Genomic DNA, 19,155 nt, shown 5'->3' with positions numbered 1-19,155 from the left:
ATCCATCTGCTCAACCAGTCCAAACTAACTTGCCTCATCCTCAGCACACATCTCAGTAAATCTGGTAGATTTTATTTTCTCAGTGGAGAACACTAGACCTGCATCTTATCATCTGACATGTTTCTTGCATTTACAATGTTATCTTTGATGAAAACAATAACCAATGGATATCTGTGAGCCTGCAAATAATATGACATGCTATAGTGTATCCTCTAACATATAGTTGGAAAATATCTGTCCACATTCTGTGATAGAAACGTAAGTTCTTCATGTGACTGGGTTGGTTATCCTATCCCACCAACAAAATAATCTCAGTTATCTGATTCACTAGCAAAAGGAATAAAAGGTATCCATGTGACAGTCATGTCTTTCAGTTATGGAACTTCTGTGTCTCTAGGAAAATTCTATCCTTTGGGAACCAGATTGATGACCAAGAAGCATTTGGTTTTAGAGGCAGAAAGCAGTTTCCTCAAGTGAATCATTAAGGAAAAGGAGAGGGACATCACTCTTATTTCTTTCCTTGGTCAACTACCTTTTATTCTTGCTGTGAGTGGGGAGCACAGTTTTAATATAATCTTCCATGTGACAGTGTATATGATAAGTGATTAACAGTTATATGAATGTATATTGCTGTGAAAAGCATCTCACATCCTGAAACCACAATATGGAGAAAAAGGCAAAAATAATGCATACAGTTGGCCTTCAGGTAAGGATGCCACATGGCTGATATAAACACCAATCCTGAACAGAAATGTGTGCTGATTTTCATAAAGACAGACAGATTATACCCTTAAATATGAAACATATTTGATGATGTTTGCTTCTCACCAGCTTACTGTAGGTATCATTAAGTAGTAATGATGTCACAAAAAAGCCTAAGAAGTTGACTTTGCTGAAGGAAGGTCATCTTACAGTACACAGCTGGAGTTTCATAGCAGTTTCCTTTTGTTTAGGAGTTTGGATACTTCTCTGCACTCATGCACAACTAGCATTTTTCCATATTACACAGCGCATGTTTTATATTAATACAACAATAATTCAAAAGTGGTTCAAAGTTTAGAAAGATACACAGAGTTTATGACTTATCATGAGTCATGCACAGCTTCTGTTTTGGGCCATGCTCCAAAGCCTTATATATGGTTCCACTTGTGAATTTGCATCAGCTAATAAGTTACTATAAACTAGTTGATCTAAGACAATTCTTCCTTGCAAAATTGCCTCAGAGCCACACGATGACATTAACCAACAGTATAGCTTGACTCTGCTCCTGACAAAGCAGATAAGTAAAACAGGAAGTTAAAACATACTACTTTTTTTTCTGCTTCAGGACAAGATCTTGGGTTTCTCAGGGTGGTTTCAGACACACGCACATGCACACGCACATAAACACACACACACACACACACAAACACACACACACATCAGGAGACAATCTTCAGTTTCTGGACCTCTTTCTCTACCTCCAGAATGCCAAGATAAAAACGTTATGATGGTACTTTTAATCAGAGTTATTAACTCATCCAACCCACTGTAATTATTTAGAATACCATTTTCAAATGGAACACAGAGAGCTTCATATCCACATATACTTATATTAAAAATGTTGCCCATTTTCTAATAAAAGATCTATGTTGTTCTAAATTTAATTACTAAGGCTAATGTGTGATATCTGGACTAATAGTGATCCGATAATTAATTATAATGCTTTAAAAGGCTAAATATGGGGCTAGATAAATGTATAGACAGTTAAGAGAAGTTGCTGCTGTTGCAGAAAAGATTCCCACAAAATGACTTGTTACAAGATATTTGATCACACTGTAAAACTCTGAGACTGTGTTTAAAAAAAATAACCTTAGATTGATCAGGGGGCAGAGCCAGCTAAGAGTTGACAAGAATTAGCCATAGAAAGTACAGAGGACACAGCAATACAGATAGATAGACACAAGAAGGAGTATGGAGGGACCTAGGGATTTTCAGTCTTTTGGTTTGGGACAGTCGAGAGGATCTCTCTCTTGCTGGGTTGCTTCTCAGCTTCTCTGATCAAGCAGGTTTTCACCACAACATCTAACTCCTGAGCCTTTATTGGTAAATAGAACTTAGACAAAAACAACATTTGGCAGTAGAGCAAGGACCAGCGGGACAGAAATCCCTTGGCCACGGTCTGGGCAGTGAGTTGCTGACTGCAGGCCATGGGTCACAGACAATAGTTAAAATATCAGTAGCTTCAGGTGTGGCAGCTATGCAGTCATTTAAAAAAATTGGTGTCTCAGGCTCTTAGAATGCCTCTGCTGCAGATTCTTCAAAAATCTGCATCCAGGACCACTTCAAAGCAGCTAGCTGAGATGGCCCAATCTCACAGACTACTCTCACAGACTACTTTAGATAAACTCTGCACTTTCCCATCACACATAGTATGGACAACAAAGGACATAGCTAGCTCTTCCAGGACTTGGCCATTATCCTAATTTTCTCAGGATCTCCTAAAGATGCCGACATCCCCCAGACAAGAGGAAGTAATTTTAACATGGCATCTACATTCCCAAGAGATGCAGTGGATGGTTTAGGGGCATTTGGTGGGTTTTTGGATATTTGTCATTGTTTAGGGTAGTGAGTTGCAGGTTGTTGTTCATCATATTCAGGGAGGGAATGGATTAAGGGATTTCTTTCTTTTTTTTCCTTCTTTCATTCTTTTTCTTTCCTCTAGCCTTCTTTCTTTCTACCTAGAGAGAAAAGGGTGGGGAGGAGTATAGGAATGGTAAGATAAAAGGGCACATTATTGAATTTACTAAAAAAACTCCTCATTTCAAATATTTTACTGTAGCTAGAGTTTTCCTGCCTTGCCCACAGTCAGGACAAATCTTTGTCACCTGCAGTCCACAGCCGCTCAGACCCACAAGTAAACACAGAATTATATTGCTTACAAACTGTATGCTTGGCAGCTTCTTGCTGTTCTTATAGCTTAAATTAATCCATTTCCACAAATCTATACCCTGCACGTGCTGTGCTTACAGCATCTTCAATGCTGTGATCATGGCGCAGCTGCGTGTCTCTCCGCTCAGCTTCTGCTTCAGAATTCTTCTCTCTCTTGTCCACTACTTCCTGCTGGCACTGCAATCAGTGTTTTATTTATTGACCAATCAGAGCAATTTGACATACAGACCGTCCCACAGCATTTTACATTCATATAGATTTTTTTATAATGATACAAATTTAAGATCATTTTGTTACAACCTACTGTATATATGCTTCTACTCTTTTTTAAGGTTTTGTACCTATGAAACTCATTTAAAAATGTAAAGTTCTAATTCTTGAAAGATATTATTACAAACTGTTTAAGATAATTAAGAAATGCAGGTTAGTAGTTAGTCATCTATAACAATCAAATTTGAAGTCATGTTAGACATGTTTTCAAGGTTAAACAAATATATTTTAGATAGATAGGTAGTCTTCAAACACTTCACAGATATATAAAACATGACATTTAACATGCTTTAATGAGATAAGGCTTTTCATGACAGTAAGATACATCTGCTCCTGGAAGCACCAATCCACTTCAGAGAAGATGATGGGCATCAAAGAACCTCCATATAAAATTTGCTTTATGTGGAACAAGGATGACTGGACTCCTACTCACATCACCAGGGAGGCTACCTGGAAAACAGGACCCCAAGAAAGACACGGGGATTACTCAATGACAGAGAAATGGATGAGATCTACATGAACAGACTGGACTTGAGTGGGAGTAATGAAGGGCGAGGGTCAAGGGAAAGAGAGCCTCTGGGAGCAGGAAATCCCAGCTGAATCAAAAACAGAAAGGGAGAACAAGGAATAGGAGACCATGGTAAATGAAGAAAAGACCACATGAGAACAGGAAGAAGCAAAGTGCTAGAGAGGCCCACAGAAATCCACAAAGATACCCCCACAATAAACTGCTAGCAATGGTTGAGAGACAGCCCGAACTGACCTACTCTGGTGATGGGATGGCCAATCACCTAATTGTCGTGCTAGAAACCCCATCCAATGACTGAGGGAACTGGATGCAGAGATTCATGGCTAGGCCCTGGGTGGAGTTCCAGGAGTTCAATTAGCTAGAAAGAGGAGGGTTTATATAAGTAAGAATTGTTGAAACCAAGGTTGGATAAAACACAGGGACAAATAGCCAAACGAATGGAAACACATGAACTATGAACCAATGGCTTAGGGCCCCCCAACTGGATCAGGCCCTCTGAATAGGTGAGACAGTTGATTGGCCTGATCTGTTTCAGGGCATCCAGGCAGTGGGACCAGGTCCTGTGCTCAGTGCATGAGTTGGCTGTTTGAAACCTGGGGTTTATGCAGGGTCACTTGGCTCGGCCTGGGAGGAAGGGACTGGACCTGCCTGGACTGAGTCTACCAGGTTGATCTCAGTCCTTGGGAGAGGCTTTGCCCTGGAGGAGGTGGTAATGGGGGATGAGCTGGGGGGAAAGGGAGGGGGGCAGGAAGGGAGCGAACAAGGGAAACCATGGCTGATGTGTAGAACTGAATTGTATTGTAAAATAAAATTAAATTTTAAAAAAAAAATTGCTTTCAATATGGCAAAGCTAGCCACCGGGCAGGAAACTATCCTTGCCTCTACCCCTGATAGTATGCTATCCATATTGGTCAAGTAGGACACAAAAGTAGGAGATGGCTGAACTTTGCCAAAATGACATGGGACAGTAATTAAAAAATCCTGCTTCACAGAAATATCTGTTAGATATTCTAGGCCTGTAGGCCCAAAATGGACACCCTATCATTGTAGAGGAATCTAGGGTAGAGGAATATATGACAACTATCTTTGTCATATAGTTTTTGAAGTTGCTTGTTGTGCCGTTTGTGTTTGTTCAGGTAATATTTTATCCTCCTCAGGTCTCTGATAGGGTTGAAGACTAAATAGCTATAGTTTTACCATTTTCTTTTACCAAATTCAAGCACAAACAAACAAAAACTTCCAAAAGAAATGTAAAGAGAGACATAAAAGTATAAGTTGTTTATTGAAAAAAAATTTTAGTGTCTAAAATGGTATTTTTAGGTTTGTAATGCTAGTTAGGATAGCGAGTGGTTTATGTATAAAATTTGGACTTCGCAAGATAGTATAGATAAGAGAGTACTTTCTCCAAATTTGCCAAACACAAATTGACCAGATGTTGTAAATGTAATTCTTACCCGATAATAGTTCTTATTGTATATAGTTTTTCTGTGTTAGAGTTAAAATATTTCCTTTTTATTTAGACAAATGGGGATGGGAATGTTGTGGGATACTCTTTTAGTACACTGTGAAGATGTGTCTCTGCCAAGACACCTTCTGATTGGTTTAATAAAGGGCTGAATAGCCAATTGCGGGGCAGTAGAGAATAGGCAGGATTTCCAGGCAGAGATAGAAACTCTTCGAATGAGAGAAGTAGGATTCACCAGTATGAGATGTGGAAGTCCAACATATAGTATGGAGTAGAGGTAATGAATCATTTGACAGAAAGTAAAATAATATGAATGGGTTAATTTAAGTTTTAACAGCTCATTGGGAACAATCGCAAGCTAAGGCCAAGCTTCCATAATTAATCAAAAGTCTCCATGTCATTATTCAGGAGTTGGTGGTCTACAGTGTCTGACTTCAATGGCTCACAACTGTCTGTAATCCCAGATCCAGGAGATCAAAAGTTCCTTTCAGCCTCTGTGGTCACTGCATGCACTTGGTGCACAGACATGCATGAATTCAAACAGCCATTTCTACAAAATAAAATAAATCTTGAGAATAAATTCAGCAGCCAGGTGGTGGTGGTGCATGCCTTTAATCCCAGCACTCAGCAGGCAGAGCCAGGTGGATCTCTGTGAGTTCCAAGCTAGCCTGGTCTACAGAGTGAGATCCAGAACAGGCACCAAAGCTACACAGAGAAATCCTGTCTCAAAAAACCAAAATAAATAGATAGATGATAGATAATAGATGATAGATAGATAGATAGATAGATAGATAGATATAGATATAGATAGATAGATAGATAGATAGATAGATAGATAGATAGATAGATAGATAGATAGATAGATAGATAGATGATAGATAGATAGATGATAGAAAGATAGATAAATAGATAGATAGATGATAGATAGACAAACAAACAAATTCAGCTTCAGAAAGAAATTGTGAAAGTATATTTGTGATTTGGGAAAAGGAAAAAAAAATTGTAAGTGAGGCATGACTACGGATGCCTCTAATGCCGTACTTGGGAGGATGAAGGAAGACCTCAGTCTGAACTACATAGTAAAGCTCTGTCTCAAAATATAGGTAAATAAGTTGAAGCATTACTATTGAAATGATTATATAATAAAGTGATTTACAGATTCTCAGAAACTCATCCAATTTACTTAGAAATATGAAGCATGATCCAAATTAGTCTTAACAATTAAAAACTCAGAGTCAGATATTAAGAGTGAAAGCTGAAACATCAGAGAAAAGCAGCCAGCAACTAGAGACTTCTTATCTCTATGAAATCTCAGCCTGAATGAGGCATCCTGTCTCCACCTATCTTCTATTCCTTTCTTCACCTACCTACTACTGGGCTCAAAGGAATGAGATCTCAAGTGCTGTTTTCAGAGGTGTGAGCCACCACTGCTCACCACTGGCCTCTATTTCTGTTTTACACTGGTTCAATCTCTGGTAGCCCAGGGTGGCCTTGAACCCCTGATACTCTTGTTTCCTTCTTGAACGTGCTGGGATTAAAGATGTGTGCCACCACTGCCTGGCCTCAATTGTTAACTAGTGGATAACTCCGCTCTCTGATCTCCAGGCAAGCTTTATTTGTCAGAATACAAACAACATATCATACAGCAGATATAATACATGCAAAGGCAGTTCTCAAATTTCTCAAGTGTAGAAAACTCTTAAAGAGTTTGTTTTGCTTATTCCCCACATACTTGAATGATATTTACTATCCTTTCTCTTCATAATGGTTGTCATTCAAGTACGTATTGTTGCCTTTTAAGTAAATTGCATCCCAAGAGATCAACCATAGCATAATTGCTTCAGTTGCAAACTGTCATTATATTTCTAGTTCAGGAATTATTTAAATGATGCAATTCAGGAAAAATTCTAGAGGGATCAAGATATCATACAAAATATATTCAAATATGAAAGCAATGCTAAGTGGTGCTAGCTTCCACACAATTGCTTCAAGGTACACTAGACTTATTTGGGCTTTCTGTGGATTATGCAAAAGCAACTAAGTGGTGGAGATGAAAAGCAAGTAATTGAAGTAGTAACAGGGTTTAGAGAAATGGAAACACTGTAACTATTTTTTCAATAATGCTAAGACTATAGTTCATAACACTAACTATTGGGGTTTGATAGGTATGTATTGAATTAAGCATTTTGTAACTACTGTAACTAATCTATAAAGAAAAGATTATTAATAAAATTTTAATGTTAGTAAATCTTAGTTTTAGTCTAAGCTAAGATTCACTTGTTAGAAACTACAGTCAAAGTACCACACCCACAGAAAGAGGCAAACTGGAAGCCAATGTAGCAGTGATTACCTGGACTGTCATAATTGAGGCCTAAATAAAGAAAATGTGGTGGATGTTAGAAAAAGATATGTTTCTTGGTTGAATTTAGGTGATTATGTGAAATACATCAGTCATTTTGCCATAATGAAGATCACATGGATGGTGGCAGTATTCACTGAATTAGAATAGAAATATTCCAAAATTAGTGAATAATAAGAAGGGTGGTTTTAATTGATGAACCTTCTTTGACTATGTAACATTTACTCACTTTATAATATCTGATTGAAGTGGTATGAGAGACCATTAGATATGAGTGTCCAGAATTCAGAGAAGAAACTTGCTTAACTTGGTTGAAAACAACCAATAATGTGCTTGAGTCAGGTGAGTTTATTAACATAACATAAGGGAACTGATTTGAATATTGGCAAAGGAAGAACTACCACAGAAAATAAAAGTGAGAAGAAACATAGGAAAATCCATAGGTTCTTGTGTCTTGCAAACAAAAATATGATGGCTTCCCTCATGAAAGGTGATGGCAATTGTCTCATGCTTCATAGGAGTCAAATTAGAAAATGTCACCAGATCTGAGAGAAAGAAGAGTGATTGTGAACACAGAATAAATATATTGCAAGAGAGATAAATATGACATCTTAGTAGGCTGGCAAATGAAATGAAAGATAAACTGAGCTCCAGGATATTTGCCAGAATGTCTGTTACTAAAGAAACACAGAGACAAACAGGTGCAGTGGGCAAAGAATGTAATAGAGGCCAGAGATCATGTGAGGGCTTTTTACATATCTTGTTCTAAGATGATAAGGATTGAAAAATTCAGGAAAGGAAGAGAATATACGACATAAAAGAATGCAGAAACAAAATATAACTTTAAGCATTAAGAGTCGAACACTACACAGGTCCCCCACATTGTCCATGGGAAATTAAAGTAAAAGGAAAGAACTGAAGTGAATGTAGGTGGTTTTGGGGAACTCACAGCCAGAAGTAAAATCTGTACTAGGAGTAAAATCTCATGACTACCTGTAAAATCTGTCTCCATCTACTGTCAAAAATGTTAACTTCTTACATGATTTAGCCTTAAACTATTGATTTCTTTTAAGCAAAGCAATGTATTTTATGATTTACTTTCTATATTACAAATATCACACTTAATCGGAAAGAAAATGGTGGTCATGAGTTAATAAAAGAACAAGTTGAAAAATCAAAACCAACTGACAGTTTGTATAGAGATAATATAGATCCAAAATTTTATTAATGATCTTCTATACATTTTCTTCCTGAAGTCAAATTTAATATTCATTAGACCAGATGATTAAAAATTTTATATTACAATAATTTTCTATAAATCTTTCCAATAATTACAAAATCAATTTGTCATCCTTTTAAATAACTCTTAGGATTTTACTCTGTCTCTCTCTCTCTCTCTCTCTCTCTCTCTCTCTCTCTCTCTCTCTCTCACTCTTTCTCTTTCTCTCTCTTCAACTCCCTCTCTCCCTCCTTCCCTCCCTTCTCCCTCTCTGTTCATTAGACTATGTACGTGTTTGATTATTCAATTGGGCAAAATTCTGAAAACAAAATCTCTGTTTTTATAAATCCCTGCAGAGTCCCATATTTTGATAAATCTACTTGTGACATGTGCCATTCTGAAAACTGAAGCCTTGTCTGAAGCCAAGTGAAGGTCTTCTTATGACTGTCCAATGCAAACTCAGGCAGAATCAGCTTCTGACTTAAGCTCGACAGAGGACTTTCAGGACAGGGAACATCTGTCTGCAATGGTTAGCAACAATCACTCCGGTGTCTAATTTCATCCTTGTGGGGGTGACAGATGACCCAGAGCTTCGGGTCAGTCTCTTTGCTGTGTTTCTAGTCATCTACTTAACTAGTGTTGTGGGTAATATTGGATTGATTGTATTAATTCAAGTGAGTCCTCAGCTTCACACACCCATGTATTTTTTCCTTACCCTTCTGGCTTTTATTGACTTTTGTTTTACCTCCTCTGTCACTCCAAACACTCTGCTAAATTTCCTACGTGAAGTTAAAAGCATAACCTTCTATGCATGTGCTCCTCAGTTGTGCTGTTTTGTCACATTTGTAGTCTGTGAACTGTATTTGCTGTCAATCATGGCCTACGATCGCTACGTGGCCATCTGGAACCCTCTCCTCTATGCAGTCCTCATGCCTAGGAAGCTCTGACTTCAGATGATCGCCAGCACATACGTTTATGGATTCACTGTGGGCCTTGCACAGGCAGTGGCAACCTTCCGCTTGTCTTTCTGTGGCTCCAATGTGGTCGACCACTTCTACTGTGATGACGTTCCCTTAGTGGCTCTGGCCTGTTCTGACACGCATGTCAAGGAGCTGATGTTGCTAATCATTGCTGGCTTCAACACTCTTTGCTCTCTGGTGATTGTGGTCATTTCTTACATCTTCATAGTCTTTGCCATCCTGAGGATTCACTCTGCTGATGGAAGAAGGAAAGCCTTTTCTACCTGTGCATCCCACCTCACCATATTTTATGGGACAGTTAGTTTTATGTACCTGCAACCCAAGTCAAGCCATTCTCTGAACACAGATAAATTTGCTTCTGTGTTTTATGTGGTAGTGATTCCCATGTTAAATCCACTGATCTACAGCTTGAGAAATAAGTAGGTAAAAGGTGCCCTGAAGAGAATTATAGAAAAGTTATCTTTAGCCATCAAATAACTTAAGAAACACTAGATAAAAAGTTCAGGTGTCTTTCAGTTGTATGTCCCCTATAGTGACAGTGCTGGAAAGAGACAGAGGCCCCATGTATATGATGAGTTCTCTGATGCACATACCACATGTATCTTCTTTGCTCTGTCATTCTCAATAAGTGACATATGAAAGTGATTTTGTGCATTTTGTAGCACTCAAGTTTATTTTGAGAAAGGGATATAAAGAGAGAGCATTTAGCATAAAGTCTTCAATATTATAAGAAACTGTTGGAAAGTTGAAGTAGTATTGAAGCTCTGGGATAACGAGTAATTTCAGTTTTTTTATATAAAATGAATATTTGTTTTCTTATATTTCAAATTTGTTACATAACAGTATGGAAATAACTTTAAAATTTAATGATGAGAATTATATTCATTCATTTTACGATAGTATTCCACAACCTCTCCATTTCATCCTTACTCTTATGAGAAAAATGGAACTACCAGAGTACTCTTAACTTGGAATATGTGATGGTCAACATTGTACCAGATTGGACCACTGGAGCGCTTCATTCCTTTGAAATTCATCGCCTGCCCATATCAGTGTACTGTTACAAGCTAGAACAATTTACCTAACAATTTTGCCATGAGCAGCAATTGTTATGGTGTATACATGATTTCACATTTCTATACCGTTTTTTCATATGAAAAAGCAGTAATACCTCTTGGTCTGATTCAATGATTATGAATGATAAAATCTTTCTTTTTGTAGTACTGGTATTTGAACCCAGGACCTCATGAAATCATTTGAAAGAATTGACTGTCACCAGCCCATAGGCCTATCATACATGGTGTATAGTTTCCTTATTTAGCATATAGCTATAGCAAGGATTCTTTTACTTTAGGTCATTGTGCTGGAACAGCTTAAAAAATGTCAGGTTGTCCTAATCTTCCCAATTTCTTGGAAGCCACGTTTGAGACCAAACAAATGACTTCTCCTCTTGAAAAGGTGTTGTACTCCAAAGAGACATCCTTTCCTGCGAGAAAGGATCCTGATATGTAAACACAGTTTGGTTCCTCTGGAGGAATGGGCTTAGGTGTCTTTTTGCAAGATCAAAATTTACATTATAAAACCCCCTTGGTTGGCACCAGGTTTGATGTAAAACCATCCTTTTTGACTTTAAAAATACCACTCTCCTTTCTCTTGCCACCAAAAACTTTCCCCTGGCTAGAGTACTCAATATACTCTTAACTGACTTAATAAAGTGTGGTGATCTGTAACTTTCCCCTGTGGATTATTTCAGTTTAACAGTAGCTTTTTAGGAAATCCTTGGTAATATGATACTTTTAATGTTAAAATGTACAAAATAAAAGTACAAACGTCCATGAGTTTTTTCATTCTTATCTCATGGGCAATTTATTCATTTGTGTGTGTTTCATGAAAATCATTTTAGGTCCAACCATCACAACCACTTAAAATCTTTATAGAGTTATTGAAAGAAAAAAGAAAAACAAGAAGGAGGAGGAGGAAAAGGGGGAGGAGAAAATGAGGAGGAAGGGAGGAGGAGGGGGAGAAGGACTTGAAGTTGGGAGGGTAGGGAAATGCCAGTGGCTGTAGAAGGAATTAATAGAGAAGGATTGTAAATAGGACCACAAGATGTATCAACTTCTCAAAGTATTACTTTTAAAAAAAATCAGAAGAAGGCCAAGTTAACCTCATTCTGACACAAATAATTCACCTCCTTATACTGAAAATCTTTGCTCTGTGGAAAGAATACAAAGAAAAATCACCATATAAAAGGCAGAGAATTTTTTTTCTTTGCTATTAATTATATTAACGTCAAATGTTTATGAGACTGGTTCATATGTCCACAAGTCAGATTCATATCTGATCGTACAATGTCTAATCATATTTCATTTCCCCCTTTGACAGCACTGAATATTCATTGCTGTTATATTCCTGCCTTAGTTTAAAATATTGGAAATGGTCCATTACCCACTCTTAGAAATAATCTCCTCAATAACAATTGCAAATTAGGGAAAAGCACTTTTAGTGCTCCTCAACTCATATAATTATTTATATAATAAAATACTAACCTTCTGTCCTTATCTAACACACTTGCAAATCAAAGTAATTTCCAAAAAGAAGGCTTGGGAAAAACCTATGTAGGCTACAATTGTATAAATACTAGTGGTTCTGTTTTATAAGATATGTAATTTAAAATCAACACAATTATTAAATAAAATATGTGGGCTGATCTAAATTAATATATAACAAATTTAAGGATACTTGAGAGAATTAAAAAAATCGTACAAGGCTATACATTAACATAATGAAAATACAATATGCATAAAATCTAGAATATTTATGCTCTAAAGAAAATGATTTTTGTGCTTAATTGATTTGACAGATGAAAACTAATTTTTTAATATTTCTAAAATAAATGCTTAGTGGTTTTTAGAATCTCACAATTACCATTTTTATACAGATATCTTTCCAACTAGACTGAATTTATTTCAGTTATCCTAGAAAATGTATCATTATGGCAGGTACATAATAATTAGAAATAGAAGGGTAAAATACAAGGAGTTGTAGATGTATTTTTCTTTGGGCGTCAGCTAATAAGCAATGATAGGGAGACATACTAATTATAAAACTAGGCCTTAGCTTAGGTTTGTTTCTAATTAACTCTTATAACTTAAATTAACCCATTTCTGTTAATTTACTCTCTGCCTTGTATGGTGATGTTTTATTTGTGCTGAAATGTGGTGATATTTTATTTGTGCTTTGATAAATAAAGCTTGCCTGAAGATCAGGGGAAAAGGCCAGCCATTTTAAGTAAACAAAGTCAGGGGACACATGCCCTTAATCCAATCACTTATTAGGCAGGGTCTCTGTGTGTTCAAAGCCATACTAGGGAACAGAGCCAAGCATGGTGACACATTTCTTTAATACCAGTACCAACCATAGAGACCTGGAGGTCTATATAGACAGACAGTGACAAGGAAGTGAGGTAGCTGGGCTAAGAGCCAGTGAGAGTCAAAAAAGCAAGGCATATAAAGGTGTGGGTAGACAGAGAGTAACTCACATTTGGAAACTGCAGAGTTGGTGAGGTAAGGTTGGCTGGTGGCTTTTCCAAATTCCTTGATCTCTAAGGCTTTCACCCCTATATCTGACTTAATGGGAAATATATTTACAATGGAAGGGAATTGGTCTTTGTTTGATAATACACTAGGCAGTCTGAAAATCGAATAATTAAATGAGAGGATAATTAATGTTGATGGGATATATGTAACATCAATTATGCATATTATTTGTTTAATTATCCTTATTTTAGTATTTAAAAAGTTGGTCATTTTTAGTGCCAAGATAAATGCTTTAGAAAAACCTATTAAAATGAATTATAGAGAAATTCAGACCCAGACAGAAGAATTTAAAGGTGAAATTATTTCAGGATTGAATTATAAGGTTACAGAAAGACAGCCTGTTTTCAAACAATCAAACTTAATTTATCTGGTAGCTATACAGGAACTACCTGCTCAAGGGGGTATATAAGCTAATTGGACTTCAGTTGAAATGTTAAGTTTGAGGAGATTTAAGGAAGCTATAGTATCCTATAGCATGCATTCTCCATTTGTAAAGCAAATGTTAAACTTGTGGTCAACTTGTAATAGGATTATTCCTCAGGACTGGAAAGAATTAATAATAACTGTCCTGGAACCTAGAGCACAATTTCAATGGCATACTTGGTTTAGAGACGAGGCTAAGACAATAGAAAATCATTGTAGACCTAGAAGTGTGAAAATTTCCCAGGAAGTCCAATATGCTGAAATACAAAGACAATGTTTATATGATAACCAAGCTGAGAAAAATGGGATGTGGAGAAGAATGGGGTGCTGAGATGAAGCCACCCACAAGCCAAGAAGAATGGACAGCCAAATTCCAAAAACACCAACAACCTCCAGAATTTAAAATCCCAAATCATGACAGGATATTGGTGGAATTCAGGTTTATCTGGTACATGGAAAACTGGTACCAAATGTGAGGTCAAGCTGTAGGCCTTGTGTACATCTTACTTAACAAATGAGTCTGTCAGATATGCTAAGCCTATAGGTTAAAGATAATGCCCCAACGTTGCGGAGAACCCTCAGGTGACTGACTGTCCAGGAAGCTAGCTGTTCCTGTCAACTCGTTTTTTTGGGGAGCCACTTGCTTGCACTTCCTATTTTATTAGGTAATATTATTTCCTTCTTGGGTCTCTGAAGGAGTTGAAGATTAGATAGTTATAGTTTTTCTTGTTAAGTATTTCAGAAAAAAAATTTACACTTTACATCACTAAAGAGATGTAAAGTGTAAAATTTGAGAGACATTATAAGATAATTTTCTGTTAGTAACATAAGTTAGGATAGAAAGTGTTTCAGGTACATTTTGGACTTATCAAAATAGGATAGATGATGGAATATTTTCTCTGAGTTTGTCAAATGCAAATGGACTAGACATTTTTGAGGTACTTATTGCTTGTATATATTATATATAGTTGTACTTATTATATATAGTTGTTCTTATATTAGTTATAACTTTTTAATTCTTTTTTATTTTTATTAGAAAAAAGGAGAAATGTGGAAATGGAGGTCTGTGTAGACAGGCAGTGATGTGGCTGGGCTTAGAGCCAATGAGAAGGCAGAACAGGAAGACAATAAAGGCACAGGTTAGACAGGTAGAGGCTGTCTTGGAAAGCTATGGAGAGGTGGTAAGCTAAGGTTAGTTGGTGGCTATTGCTCCAATCTCTACAGCTTGCACCTCTGTACTTGGCTCTGAGCTTCTAATTTAATAAGACTGTTTAGAAATTCATCTACAGCCTTGTGGCTTTATTATCTCATCTCAGTACTTCGTATCCTGTTTGCTCTGCATCTCCTGGCATCTCCTCTTCTTCCCAGCATCCTCTCCACCTGGAAATCCTGCCTAGATATTGGCAGTTCAGCTTTTTATTAAACCAATCACAGTGACACATCTTCACGGTGTACAAAAACATTATTCCACAACAAGGAGTTTTCATAATAAATAATTAAGGACTTTTAAGGGTTATTCCCTACTCTGAGAAGCACAATGATGTGATGAAGAATTAGGATGGTCATTCAAGGTTGAAATATTCACATTCAGTAACATTAAATTTCCTGCCTTTTAGGTAACAGTAGTAAGTTGCCAGTTGCTTTTTCATATATATATATATATGAAAAATATATATATATATATATTCTTATGTATTATTCACTCCATACCTAGCTAGAAGGCTCAAAGATACAGATAGTCAAATTTTACCCAGTTTTTATACATTTAATTTTCAGTATACTTAAAGGTAGAAAAATGTCAATTTAAAATGATTTTTCTCCTTGAACAAAATTTAAGGAAACTGTTTTTCCTGATAATGAACTACCATGGGCCTCCAGGGCAGTCAAGAACTTATGGCAAAATGATAAATTGTTTCCTTGTCAGCAGATTATTGACTTTCAAATACAGACTTTTATCATGAATAAAATGGACAGCCATTTATGATAGCCTTGGAAAATATATAGTGGCTAAGTTTACTTAACTTTCCTGTGTAAAAAGACTTATTGCTAAGGGTCACAGCTTTTTAAAAATTATTCTTTGAAGATTTCACATACAATTACTATATTGTCATTATTTCCTCTCTTTCACTCTCCATTCTCCAATTACTCCCATTCCCTTCAAATCCATGGCCTCTTTTTTTATTATTATTGTTCCATCTGTGTTGCATTACTGAGCCCATCTATGTGGTGTTGTAAATGTGTTTAGGACTTACTACTTAGGGCTGAATACTAGGTGATCAAATTGGTGAATGCCCTAACTGTCATCATAGAGCCTTCATCCAGTAACCAACAGAATCAGATGCAGAGAGCCACAGCCAAGCAACAGGCCGTGCTCCAGAAGTCCAGGAGAAGAGAGGGAAGAGAGATTCTATGAGCAAGAGGCATCAAGATGATGGGGAAACTTAGAGATACAACCGCTCCAAGCTAATGGGAACTCATGAACTTTGGCCCGACAGCTGTGGAGCCTGCATAGGACTGGGCTGGACCCTCTGCATAAGCAAGACAGTTGTGTAGTTTGGTCTGTTTGAAAGGCTCCTGACAGTGAGAATAGGATCTATCCCTGGTGCATGAACTGGCTTTTCGCAGCCCATTGCTTATGGTGGGACACCTTGTACAGCATTGATGCAGGAGGAGGGGCTTGGACCTGCCTCAGCTGAGTGTACCAGGCTCTGCTGACTCCCCATGGGAGGCCATAACTTTTCTGGATGGGAAGGGGTGTGGGCTGTGATGGGGAGGGGCTGAGGAGAGCGGGAGGAGGGATGAGGAGGGATCTGTGGTTGGTATGTGGAATGAATAAAAAATTTCTTAATAAAAACAAACAAAAATAAAACTTATAAAAACTAAAATTTGTAAGAAACTAATAAAACACTTTTTGTGTATTATTTCTCGTATGTTAAATAAAATGGTGTTATTGCTTTCTAATATATTATTACACCTGGGATCAGTATACTAATCTGTCAGGTAATACATTATCTTGTCTATTTTAAAAATTAGGTCCCAAGAGATCAACCACAGCATAATTACTCATGTTTGTGGAACAGCATCATATTTCTAGCTCAATTTATGTAGAATTATGTCATTCATGGAAAACACTAAATAGTGCCAAGACAACTGTGAAATGCACTCAAATAATAGTAAAATTAGCAAGTGGCGGCATACACACAACTTGCCTCAAGGTACATCAGACTCACTTACTGGGAATTTTTCAAAAGTATTATTTATGGAGAAAAACATTCAAAGATAGCTAAATAGGCAAAGGGGGTTTAGAGGAACAAATATTTTACTCGTTGGTAATTTATTTAGAGTTTCTATTGATTGCTTACATGTTACATGTTAAATAATGAGTCACATTCAGCTATTAAATTTTCTTGGTAGAAGTTACATATGTTTTAGAATTGCACATCAAGTTTTGAAGAATTATCGGTGTGTGTATGCCAGTGTATATTATTGGGGTAGAGATATTTTAATCAAATGCTTTTCTTTGAATATATATATGTTAAATTGAGGTACCTGCGGAATATGAAATTTGAGAAGTATATGTAGCCAGTTGGATATGTATAGCTGGAGTTGGAGCAGGCATTTAGTATAGAAATCTGTACTTTTGCTTCACCAAGAAAAAAGTAACAGCTGTCCCCTAGTGGCAGATGACAATATCTATAAAGAATGTACTTGTATAATGTAAATTGGTATATGAAGGTAAGGGTGTTAATTTAAGCATAACTAAAGGAATCCATGCCACTAAATAAAGATGAAAAGAAATAATTGAAAATTCATGAATGTGGGTGAAGAATAGTTCAAATAGTCATTGTTTCACTGTGAGAGGAGATACCAATGGCCTACTGCCTCAAATAAGCTTCTAATGAGAAATCACATTGCAGTTGGGAAGAAGGAAGATCTGGTGAACTTGAAGAGAACAACTACTTGAACTGCTGAGAGCAAATTTCAGACTACAATAACCACAAATATGTGTTGAATTATTTCTGTTGTTAACTAGATTAGATTTGGGGCTGGTTATTAGAGTATTTTAAAAGAGGGAAAATGAAAGAAGAAAGATCCGTCTCTAATATAGTGATACCATTCCGTAATCTGGGGTGTCAGACTGAGTAAATGAAAAAAAATGTGAAAAAAATTGCCTTTTTATGTGATGCACAAGAAAAATAGTGGATACAACATACACGTGTATACATTTGAGCTACACTGGCTTTTCCTAGAAGACTAGGACTAGAAGAGTAAAGAGAAGAACACAACTGGTGAGTAGAAAAGTAGAAGGACACATAGCAGGGAATGATGGGGAAGCCTTGTGCTTAGTTTAAGCTAATGCAAATGACTGGAGTAATTAAAATAGGAGGAAAATATTCATAGGGATGAATACAGGAACAAAGTGTAGGTGTGAAAATTTTGTTAAGTACACTCATCTTTCCCACAAATGAAACTGGAAATAATTCAGGGCAGGGGAGTGGATAGGTTGTGGAATGTCTGACAGTAAGATGAAAAGGTTGAAGTGTCTTTTCTCCTGTCAGAAATGATCCCATCTACTAGGAGAACAGAAGACAACAATGACTAATTTTGAAGGTAAAAAGTTAATATTTGGACGAATGGTAAATAGCATTTTTGCTAGTTCAAATAAAATGTCAAAGCCATGAATAGTTCTTCCAAAGTCCAGTTTCAGTGGAGTTCGGGTCCCAAAGAGGAGGTGTGGCATCGAGAGGTGGGGGTGGGAGGAAGGGGATAAATGCACATCTGAGTGTTCAGCAGCTCCCTCAATCATAGAGAGTCTTTATTTATGTTGCATATTGATTACATAAGTCCTTGGCAAGCATCACAGCCCACGATCTCCTTTTCACTCCTTTATTAAATATCTAGAGTGAAGAAGCAAAGAACAAAACAGAGAGGCTTATCTGAAACAACATTTCAGACAACATCTGTCAAATCAGAAAGGTACAAGTTCCTCAGGGTCTGCAAAGCATAGGACTTTGTATTTTACCACCTGTGTCAAAGGTGGCTACTCATGGGATTATAATAATGTTAAACAGATTAAAATTATTTTTATCTTAACCAAGTTACATGTAGATTCATTGACATTTTGTAAAATGTAAGCTTTAAAGAATATTTCACAATAAGCATTTAATTGACTGATTATGGCATGTTTCTGTTCCTCAGTTTTATAATAAGAGCCTGTTCTTTTCATAAGCTCCCAGAAGGGAAGATTCTGGTATCTCATTCTTTTTCCATTCATTATTCCTTTTCCCTCTATATAGGCTACAGGATAGGCCAATGGATATACTTGTGACATCTTGTATACAGAACTAAGCAAGAAATTTCTCAGAATCTACACTATTGGTAG

At 36.8% G+C, this 19,155-nt stretch overlaps 1 pseudogene; it reads left to right on the top strand.

The window, feature by feature from the left end:
* The first annotated feature begins 9,299 nt into the window (after positions 1-9,299).
* Positions 9,300-10,230, top strand: LOC114710129 (annotated as a pseudogene).
* The last annotated feature ends 8,925 nt before the right edge of the window (positions 10,231-19,155 follow it).

The sequence above is a fragment of the Peromyscus leucopus genome, chromosome 4 (assembly GCF_004664715.2).
Source record: "Peromyscus leucopus breed LL Stock chromosome 4, UCI_PerLeu_2.1, whole genome shotgun sequence".
Lineage (NCBI taxonomy): Eukaryota > Metazoa > Chordata > Mammalia > Rodentia > Cricetidae > Peromyscus > Peromyscus leucopus.
Note: the sequence above shows the minus strand (reverse complement) of the source record. Positions and strands in the feature narration are given on the sequence as shown.